The following is a 10,646-nucleotide window of genomic DNA, read 5'->3' as shown; positions in this document are numbered from 1 at the left end:
ACATTATTATAATTATGACTTTATATAATTTTAAGTTTTTTAAAGAATCTGAGATTCTGTTCTCTTGAGGTTATTCTTTTTCTTTCTGTTATTTGATCAATCTATCTTCATATTTGCTAATTATTCTAAATTTTTAAAATCAATTGTTGAACCACTCTAATGAATTTTTCACATTATTTATTGTATTTTTTCAACTTCAAATTTTTTATTTAGTTCTTTTTATTAATTTTTGTATCTTCATTGGTACTCTCTTTTTTATGAGACATTGTTCTCATACCTTCCTTTAGTTCTTTGAACATACTTATACCAGCTAATTTGAAAAAAAATCATTAATCAAATCTGATATATGGTTACCCTCATAGAGAGTTCCTTTTTTTAAACATTATGTACACTTTATTTCAAGGACAGAAGATAAAATCCTAAGGATGAATAGATATCCTAATGATAGATACATTTCAATGATTCTTATTGAAATACATTTGTAATATTATTTTCTGTGAACAAAATGCCTTTTGTTAAGTACAAAACAACAGCACAGTATTCTGAATTACATATAATTTTTTTATTTTTGCGGAAAAACCTGCCATAATTATTTTTAAATAAATTAGAATTTTCCACAAAATAAAGTTGTTCAACTTGCTAATTTTAAATAGTTAAGTATACAACATGCTAACTATATACACGATAGATAATAAAGAAATATTTAAAATTTTCATTAATATCTTGAAAATTGCCATAATTCATAGCTTTATAATAAATACTGCAAAGTTCAATGTTTTACTTGTTTTAAGAATTCATTTGAAAATGAAGCTAATTCTAGGATGTAAACTGCACAAATTGTACTACTGAACAAGTAATATACATAAAAATGAATTAAGTTCTCAATTATCAGTGTTCACATTTAATTTCCAATACTGTACTTTCTTAGCAAGCATAGAAAATATTAAAGTTTTCTTTACAGAAAAGGATCATTCTTTGACATTCTTTGCACAAAAACATTCTGAGCCTGTGACAAGTTAATGCGGTTGACAAGGCAAAACACGCTAAGTTTTACATTTCATACCTTACATAAAAATGCCTTCCCAAAAGAAGATCACATATTATTATAAAAATATCAATCTCTTATGGTAGATTTATTGGTGAATTGAGCCTTAAAGACTGCTTTCATATAGCATAGAAAACAACTGTGACAGGATATTAACTGTATTGTTGGCTTGAATATCTATTATGGCACATAATTATGTATAGCTAACTATTAGTTACCAGAATTATAACACAGATTATTTTTATTGTTGAAACTATTGCAGATGTCCCCTATATTTCTTCCCTTTGCCGTCTTCCACTTCCCCACCCCTCTCTCTTTGCTCTCACCACACTATTGTCTGTGTCCACGGGCTATATAGCTAATCCCTTCACCTTCCTTTATCCAGTCTCCTCCGACCTCCATCCCCTCTGACATTTATCAGTCTGTTCCATGTATCCATGCTTCTGGTTATATTTTGTTTATCCGTTTATTTTGTTCATTAGATTTCGCATATTAGTGAGATCATATGGTACTTGTCTTTTTCAGGTACTTGTCTTTTTCTGACTGCCTTATTTTGCTTAGCATCATAATCTTCAGGTCCATCCATGCTGTTGCAAAGGGTAAGAGTTCTTTCTTTTTTATAGCTATATACTATTCCATTGGTTACCAGAGTTTTAAGTTGATTATACCCAAGGATATAACAGAGGTACTACAAGACCATGCAAAATAACTACAAATATTGAGTTACTGTGCTGAATACTTTATTACTAGATAAAACTAAAGGCAATAGTAAGCAAATCAAGCAAAAAAGGTGGCCAAACTCATTCTCCATAAAGATTTGTGTGCACAGTGAAGTCTTCAGTGTACCTTTACCCATTATATCTGTGTGTTATTGCCTGGCTGGTGTGGCTCAGTGGTTGAGCATAAACCTGTGAACTAAGATTCCTCCTTGGGACACATACTTGGGTTGTAAGTTTGATCATCAGTAGTGGATGGGTGGGAGACACCCAATCAATGATTCTCATCGTTGATGTTTCTATCTCTCTCTCCCTCTCCCTTCCTCTCTGAAATGAATAAAAATATATTTTAAAAAAAGTCTGTTTGTCATTGCAAGATATTATCATTTATAATAATTGTCATCTTAATGTTTTAAATTTTTGAGTATTATTCATATATTCTTTTTTTAAATTTATTTATTGATTAAGGTATCACATATTTGTCCTCATTCCCCCATTCCCATCCCTCCCCCCTCCCCACACATGCCTCCACCCCCCTGTTGTCCTTAACCGCTGGTTAGGCTCATATGCTTGCACACAAGTCCTTTGGTTGATCTCTCCCCTTCACCCCCTAGACAGTCTCTTCATTTTTAAAAATATCACACCTACAGTAGAATATTAAGGAAACAAAATATAAATGTATATCTTTCTAAGTAAAATGAAAATAAACTGAAAGATATTATTTCAAAACAAATATATGCAACAGACAGGCAGAAAAAGTAGAATGGCATTTTAATGTTTAATAAAAATTTAAAAATGATTATTTCCTAGAAATTATGAAGTTCCCCATTTAAAATGAACAAATAATTAAATTTTAATCTAATACAGATACAAAATGTAAAATCATTATAAACCTTAAACAGGAGAATAAAAACAAATTTTACTGGCAATTTCTATTGAGGTGAGAATCTTAAAAATAACATCAAAGTTGTATTAAACCCACTTAGAACAGCAAAAAGCAAAAAATACAAGTAAATTTTCATCTTTTTTATTATAAAATCGTGTGTGACTATAGGTCAAAACTACTTGTGGTAAAAACATAATTCTTTATAATTTACAGATGTCCTGTGCACAAAAAATTTCACTGGAATTCTAAAGATTCTTCTGTTTCAGCCTACTTACCCTATGTAGTCAGTCTAAGATAGATAAAGTCTCTTTCTGTAACAATTGATTATTACCAGCTACAAAAAATAAGAAAATCAAGATAAAGTACAAAATACAAAATTTTTAATAATAATGATGATATTTTTGTCTTAGTCTAAAAGGGCCCTGCATTCTCTCTTCCTTCAGTGATTTTACAAATCGTCATATTTAACCTGAGGCCAGAAAATGATACAAGCAAAATCTTTCTCTAATGTGAGGTTGAACATCTTTATTCAGTGTTCCAAGCTTCTCCAGAAATGAAATCAATATCAGGAATTCATTGATATTTTTCCTAAAATTGACTTTCTATAGGGATTCAATTAAAAAGTTGATCATCAAAAGCTTGTGGTGAGTTGCCAATTATTAGTTTTTGACAGATCTCTTCTAAGGGTATTAAAGTCATCTGTACAGTTTTCTTATGTTCATGGAAAGGTCAGTGCCTGATGAGTTGTTTTTAGATTCTAATATATTCATTAAATTAACTGCATATATCATCTTTAGGAGCAGGAAAAATAATGATCTCATACATCTCAGAAACTGTTTTCAAGAATCCCTGAACTGCAGTCTTACTCTCAGGTAAATCTGACAAATGATGTCTTAGAGAGGACTAGAAAAGTAAGTGTTGCATCTTCTATCTATCTCATTTAGACTGCAATGCACTAGTGTTTTATACAGATCTAAAAGAAGAAGAATTCTGGTGTGTTTTTTGTTATAATAGAAAAGCAGATTACTTATTTAATTGTTCTGTGAGTAATATAACAATTGTCATGAAATAATTGGGGTCAAATATTTTTCAGTCTTATTTATAAGTGACCTATGCATGATCTGATGAATAAGTACTAAATAGAGTTATCAGTACTTTAAGGATGCGATATACCAATGAATTGTTTCTTGCTTCTTCAAACTATTAGTTATCAACTAGAGGCCCAGTGCATGAAATTCATACGTGGGTAGGGTCCTCAGGCCTGGCCGGCAATTAGGGCCAATTGGGGCCTTCTGGCTGCTGGCCGGGGCCTTCCTTCCCCAGCTGCCAGCTGCCAGCCAGGGTCTTCCTTTGTTCTACACCAACTCTGGTGGTCAGCACATGTCATAGTGAGTGATTGAACTCCCAGTGTCCTGGTTGAACTCCTGAGGGGACAACTTGCATATTAGGCTTTTATATATATAGATTAGAGAACTGATGCACAAAAATTCATGCAAGAGTAGGCATTCCTTCCCCCACCTGCCGGCACCAGATTCCCTCTGGCATCTGGAACCTGGGCTTCCCTCCTCCAGCCGCTGGAAGGCACCTGGGACCTAGCTATCTTTTCTCTGGCCCTGGCTATGTCAGGAAGGATGTCCAGAATGACATCTAGAAGATGTCTAGTCTAATTAGTATATTATCCTCTTATTGTTATAGACTAGTGGTCCAGTGCATGGATTCGTGCACATTGAAAGGAAGTTAATTAGAAGAAATATTTTAATATCGCTATTCGCCCTTTCTCTATAATAGAAGTGTCAACCAAATTCACTATTGACAATGACAGATCGAAACACATGCATGCGATTGGTGCCAGAGAGAGCTTCAAAGTTATCATGCATGCACAAATCAACTTAGCCTTATCTATATCATAAAAGGCCTGTGGTCGTGACACCAGCGTCATGACCAACTACTGGACTCACCAGGAGGTGCATTGATGGGTCCCGTGGTGGCCGCAGCATGTGGGACTTCTGGGTCCCATGGCGGCTGCGGCAGGTGGGACTTCTGGAGTGACATGGGCCACCGGCAGTGTCCGTGGAGTGTGCGAGGCTTTGCGGGGCAGTAGACATGGCCCTCATGGCAGGTTTGGCCTAGGGGATCGTACACGTGCACAATTTAATCATGTGCTGGGCCTCTAGTATATATATATATATATATATATATATATATATATAGAGAGAGAGAGAGAGAGAGAGAGAGAGAGAGAGAGAGAATAAACTTGCTTAATTAGTCCTGCTTTCTGATGTAGCTAAACATTTTCCAGCCCAGTGAAGCACCCCAACCTATCTTTCAGGTAATTGTCAGCATATTACAACAGTAAATATCAACATGAAGCAGATTATTATTGTAGATCACACAGGGAGAACAAAGGGTAAAATATTTTAACTGCAGAAATTTTTGAATATATTCTGTGCAGTGAGAAAACCTGAAGTCATTTTCAAGATCCACCATTTCTTCTTTTCAGTCAGGTCAAGTTTCTAAATCTCTATTTTCCAGCTATAATGAAAAGAAAATAGGATTCCACTGAGTCTCCTATATAGCTACTCGAGGACTTTTGTGAGGATCAAATGAGATGAGGCATGGGAAAACACTTCACAGACATTTGGTTACAGTGTGAAATGATTGCACCTGGCTATAAAGAAAGCCATGTTCCTGGCCTGAAAAAACTGCAAGGAGGCTAGTCGTCGCTAGGGAGAAGATGCTGGGCATTACTACATGACATCATTACCCGGTGCCCACAGCAACTGTTTCTGGGCTGGGCTGGCAGTGGGCCACATTTTGTGCCATGGGGTCTCGGCATTGTTGGCTACAATTTGGTGGGTTGTTGCTCCAGCGTGGTGGCAGGCCTATGTCCCACTTGGGGGAAGCCAAGTGTTGCTTTGTGGATGCCAGGTCTGTGGTGCCAGTGTGTCACCGCAGCTCCTGTGATGAGCATCTGCCCTCTTGTGGTCAGTGCGCATCATAGCAATGAGTTGGACACTTAGCATATTAGCCTTTTATATATACATAGACTAGAAGGCCAGTGCACACAATTCGTGCCCAGGGGGGCGGTCCCCTCAGCCCAACCTGCACCCTCTCCAATCTGGGGATGTCTGACTGCCATGATCGGGCCTAAACTGGCAGACAGACATCCTTTTCACAATCCTGGACTGCTGGCTCCTAATCACTCATCTGCCTTCCTGCCTGGTTGCTCCTAACTGACCCACCTGCTGGCCTGGTGACCCCTCATGACCCCCCACCAGCCTGGTCATCCCTCGCAGCCTGCTGTTCAATCTTTGATCAGCCCTCCCTAACCCCCTGCCGGCCTGGTCATAGGCAGCCATCTTGTGAGGGCTTGAGGGTTAATTTGGATATTACCTCTTTATTATACAGGACAAGTGGCCCGGTGCATGAAATTTGTGCACAGAGGGGGGCGGCATTCCCTCAGCCCAACCTGCACCCTCTCCAATCGGGTACACCTTGAGGGATGTCCAACTGCTGGTTTAGGCCTTATATCTCAATCTGGTCTGGGACAGCTGGCTGCTAACCACTCATGTGCCTGCCTGCCTGATCGCCCCTAACTGCCCTCCCCTGTCGGCCTGATCTAGCCCCCAACTGCTCTCTCCTGCTGGACTGATCTGACTACCAACTGGCTCTACCTTCCTGATCATCCCTAACTGCCCTCCCCCGCTGGCCTGATCTCACCCCCAACTTCCCTCCCCTGATGGCCTGGTTGCCCCCAACTACCCTCCTCTTCCAGCCTGATCTCACCCCTAACTACTCTCCCCTGCCAGGCTGATCACCCTTAACTCCCTCTGCCTGCCTGATCACCCCTAACTGCCATCCCCTGCTGGCCTGATCTCACTCCCAACTGCCCTGCCCTGCCGGCCTGAGCTCTCCCCCAACTTCCTTCCCCTGCTGGCCTGGTTTCCCCCAACTGCCCTACCCTGCTGGCCTGAACTCACCCCTAACTGCTCTCCCCTACTGGGCTGATTGCCCCTAACTCCCTCTGCCTGCCTGGTCACCCCTAACTGCCCTCCCCTGCCAGCCTGATCTCACCCCCAACTTCGCTACCCTGCTGGCCTGATCTCACCCCCAACTTTCCTCCCCTGCTGGCCTTGTTGCTCCCAATAGCCCTCCCCTGCTGGCCTGATCTCCCCTAACTGCATCTGCTTGCCTGATTGCCTCTAACTGCCCTCCCCTGCTGGCCTGATCATTCCCCCAACTGCCCTCCTCTGCTGGCCTGATATCAGTCCTAACTGCTCTCCTCTGCTGGGCTGATCACCCCTAACTGTCTTCCCATGCCAGCCTGATCTCACCCACAATTGCCCTGCCCTGCCAGCCTGATCTCGCCCCCAACTTCCCTCCCCTGCTGGCCTGGTTGCCCCTAACTCCCTCTGCCTGCCTGATCACCCCTAACTGCCCTCCCCTGCCAGCCTGATCTCACCCCCAACTTCCCTCCCCTGTTGTCCTTGTTGCTACCAACTGCTCTACCCTGCTGGCTTGATCTTGCCCCCAAAGGCCCTCCCCTTCTGGCCTGATCTTGCCCCTAACTGCTCTCTCCTGCTGGCCTGATCTTCCCTAACTGCTTCTGCCTGCCTAATCACCCCTAACTGCCCTCCCATGCTGGCCTGATTTCACCCCCAACTGCCCTCCCCTGCTGGCCTGATCTCGCCACAAGCTTCCCTCCCCTGCTGGCCTGGTTGCCCCCAACTGCCCTACCCTGCTGGCCTGATCTCGCTGCCAATGGCCCTCTGCTGCTGGCCTGATCTCTCCCCCAACTGCTCTCCCTTGCCCCCTGACCACCCCTAACTGCTTCTGCCTGCCAGATCACCCCTAACTGCCCTCCCCTGCTGGCCTGATTTCACCCCCAACTGCCCACCCCTGCCGGCCTAATCTCACCCCCAAATGTCCTCCCCTTCTGGCCAATATGGTTCTGATTGGTCAGTTTCTATGCCAGTCAGTGTCAAAAGCTCTGCCTCCTAGGCAGCCATTGGCTCCTCACAGTTCATCCAGATTTGGTTCTGAGTGGTTGGTTTCAATCAGCGTCAAAATATCTACATCAAAGTTCCTGAAGATGGCGGCAGGCAGAACGAAGGTGTGGGAGAGGGTGTGAGTGAGGGGGTGAAAGGAGTTGTGTGGATGTGTGTGGTGTGTGTGTGTGAGTGAGTGAGGGACAGTTAAATCTGGAAGGAATAGCAGGGGCTGGCAGACCAGGCTCTCTTGGACAGGCAAAGATTACCACTGCTGTGGGCACTCCTGGACTGTGGGACTCTGGCACAGAACCCATGCCATCTTGAAGGGGAGAGTGACCTCTTCTAGGAACTCATCAACACCACCACCCAAACAGGCTTTGGACACTGCCCATGACCCAGCAGCCACTCCAGCCAAAATCCTGCTGCCCCACCCACAGACCTGCAGACCCTGTGATCTCCACGTCCAAGGGTGCATGCTCCCGCAGCAGTAAGTGCAACTTCCCCCTCCCCAGCTGCCAAACTCCTGACACCACAGTTGTGCTTTTCCAGTGCCATAGTCATGCTTTTCAGGTGCTCAGGCCACCTGAGCCCATCACTCCACAGGCTGCTAGTGGGTGCGGCTTCTGGGAACACTCTTACACAAACAAGGGCCCACTGCCCTGGCAGTAGCAATTCTGGATCCCCCCTTCCTTGATTCCTTCCCACAGCCACCTCAGTCACACGGATTCAGTGCCAGGACCCCTCTGAGTGCCTGAGCACACCACCACTGGGCACGTGCAAACCCAACCAAGGGCATAAAGCCCCCCGGCAGTAGAAATACAGACTTCTCCCACTCCTGGTTGCCTTCCCAGAGGCATCTAAGTCACAGGGCTTCAGTGCAAGGGTCTATCTGAGTGCACTGCCCTGGCAATCGGCCCCAGGGTATCCCTGTGAGCCACCACTGGGTGTGTGCAAATTCAACCAAGGGCATAGCAGCAAAAACTGAGTTTCCCCACCTCTCAGCTGCTGATATCTGGATGCCACAGTCACACTCAGACAGCATGTAGGCCCCCTCAGCCCAAAACCACAATGGCAGCTCTAAGGTGCCTCTGTGAGGCCCCGCTGCATATGCTCTTATCCAAACAAGGGCCCTCTGCCCCGGCAGTAGAAATTCTGGATTCCCTCTTCCTGGATACCTGACCACAGTCATCTCAGTTGTGCGGCTTCAATGTCAGGGCCCCTCTGAGTGCCTGAGTGCACTGCCACTGGGTGTGCACAAACCCAACCAAGGGCATAAGGCCCCTGGCAGTAGAAATTCGGACTTCCCCCACTCCTGGCTGCCTGCCCACAGACACCTCAGTCACACAGCTTCATTGCAAGGGCCTATCTGAGTGCACCACCCTGGCAATTGGCCCCGGGGTACCCCTGGGAGCCACCACTGGGCGTGCGTGAATTCAATCAAGGGCACAGCAGCAAAAACTGAGTGTTCCCACTTGACAGCTGCTGACCTCTGGACACCACAGCCACGCTTTCCCAGCGCATAGGCCTCCTGAGCCGAAGGCTGCAAAGGCAGCTCTTGGGTGCCTCTGTGAGCCCCCGCTGGGCAAACTCTTATCCAAACAAGGGCTCACTGCCCCAGCAATAGAAATTCTGAGTTCCCCCTTTCTGGATACCTGCCCACAGACACCTTGATCATGCGGCTTCAACACGAGGGCCACGCTGAGTGCACCGCCCTTGCAAATGGCTCCCAGGTGCTTCTGTGAGCCACCACTGGGTGCACACAAACCCAACCAAGGGCACAAGGACCCTGGTAGTAGAAATTCGGACTTACCACACTCCCACAGCTTCACCACAAGGGCCTCTCTGAGTGCACCGCCCTGGCAAACAGCCCCGGGGTACCTCTGTGAGCCACCACTGGGCGCACGCAAATTCAACCAAGAGTGCAGCAGCAAAAACTGAGTCTACCCAATTCACAGCTGCTGACCTCCAGACACCACAGTCGCGCTTTTTCAGCATGCAGGCCTCCTGAGCCCACCACCCCAAAGGTGGCTCTTGGGTGGCTCTGTGAGCCCTCGCTAGGCGCACTTGTATCGAAACAAGGGTGCACAGCCCCGGCAATAGAAATGTGAACTTCCCCCCTTCTGGCAGCCTTCCCATAGACACCTTGGTCACACGGCTTCAACGCAAAGGGCACACTGAGTGTGTCACCCTGGCAAACAGCTCGTGGTTGCCTCTGTCAGCCGCCACTGGGCATGCGCAAATACAACCAAGGGTGCAAGGCCTTGGCAGAAAAAACTGAGTCTTCCCACTCCACAACTGCCAACCTCAGGATACCATAGTCATGCCTTTCCAAAGTGCAGACCTCCTGAGCCCCACCACCCTGACAGAAGGCTCCTGTGTGCCTCTATGAACCCCTGCTGGGCATGTGCGATTTCAACCAAGGGCACAAGGCAGCAAAAATTGGGACATCCCTCTCCCCAGCTGCTGACCTCCAGACACTGCAGTTGCACCTTTCTAGCATGGAGGCCTACTGAGCTCACTGCTCCTATAAGCAGCTCCTGGGTGCCTCCATGAGCCCCAGCTCGGCACACTCATATCCAAAGAAGGGCACATGGCCCTGGCAGCAGAAATTTGGACTTCGTCCTTCCTGGCTGCCTACCCACAAACATCAGACATTGCATCGCGTAGTTTCAGCACACAGGCCCCCTGAGGATACTGCCCCAGCAGGCAACTCCTGGGTGCTTCTGTGAGCTGCCACTAGGTACACTTGTATCCAACCAAGAGATCAAGGCCTCTTAGCAGAAACTCGGACTTCCCACTCCTCATCTGCTGACCTATAGTCACTGTAGTCTCAGCGATCCAGTGTGCAAGCCCCCAGAGCCCACTGTGCTCGCAGGCATCCCCCAGGTGCTTCTCTGAACTGCCACAAGGTACAAACCTGGCCACTGGCATCTAGTCCCCGCAGTAGTGCTGCTCTGGCACAAGGATCTCCTGACCCCACTGGACCAGCAGACAGCTCCTGGGTGCCT

The 10,646-nt window shown here is 45.9% G+C and overlaps 1 pseudogene; it reads right to left on the bottom strand.

Moving 5' to 3' along the window:
* Positions 1–3,111: 3,111 nt before the first annotated feature.
* On the bottom strand, positions 3,112–9,633 carry LOC114228278 (CTD small phosphatase-like protein 2; annotated as a pseudogene).
* Positions 9,634–10,646: the final 1,013 nt, after the last annotated feature.

This window comes from Eptesicus fuscus, chromosome 1 (assembly GCF_027574615.1).
Source record: "Eptesicus fuscus isolate TK198812 chromosome 1, DD_ASM_mEF_20220401, whole genome shotgun sequence".
Taxonomy (NCBI): Eukaryota; Metazoa; Chordata; class Mammalia; order Chiroptera; family Vespertilionidae; genus Eptesicus; species Eptesicus fuscus.
The sequence above is the reverse complement of the archived record's forward strand: the minus strand, read 5'-3'. Positions and strand labels throughout refer to the sequence as shown.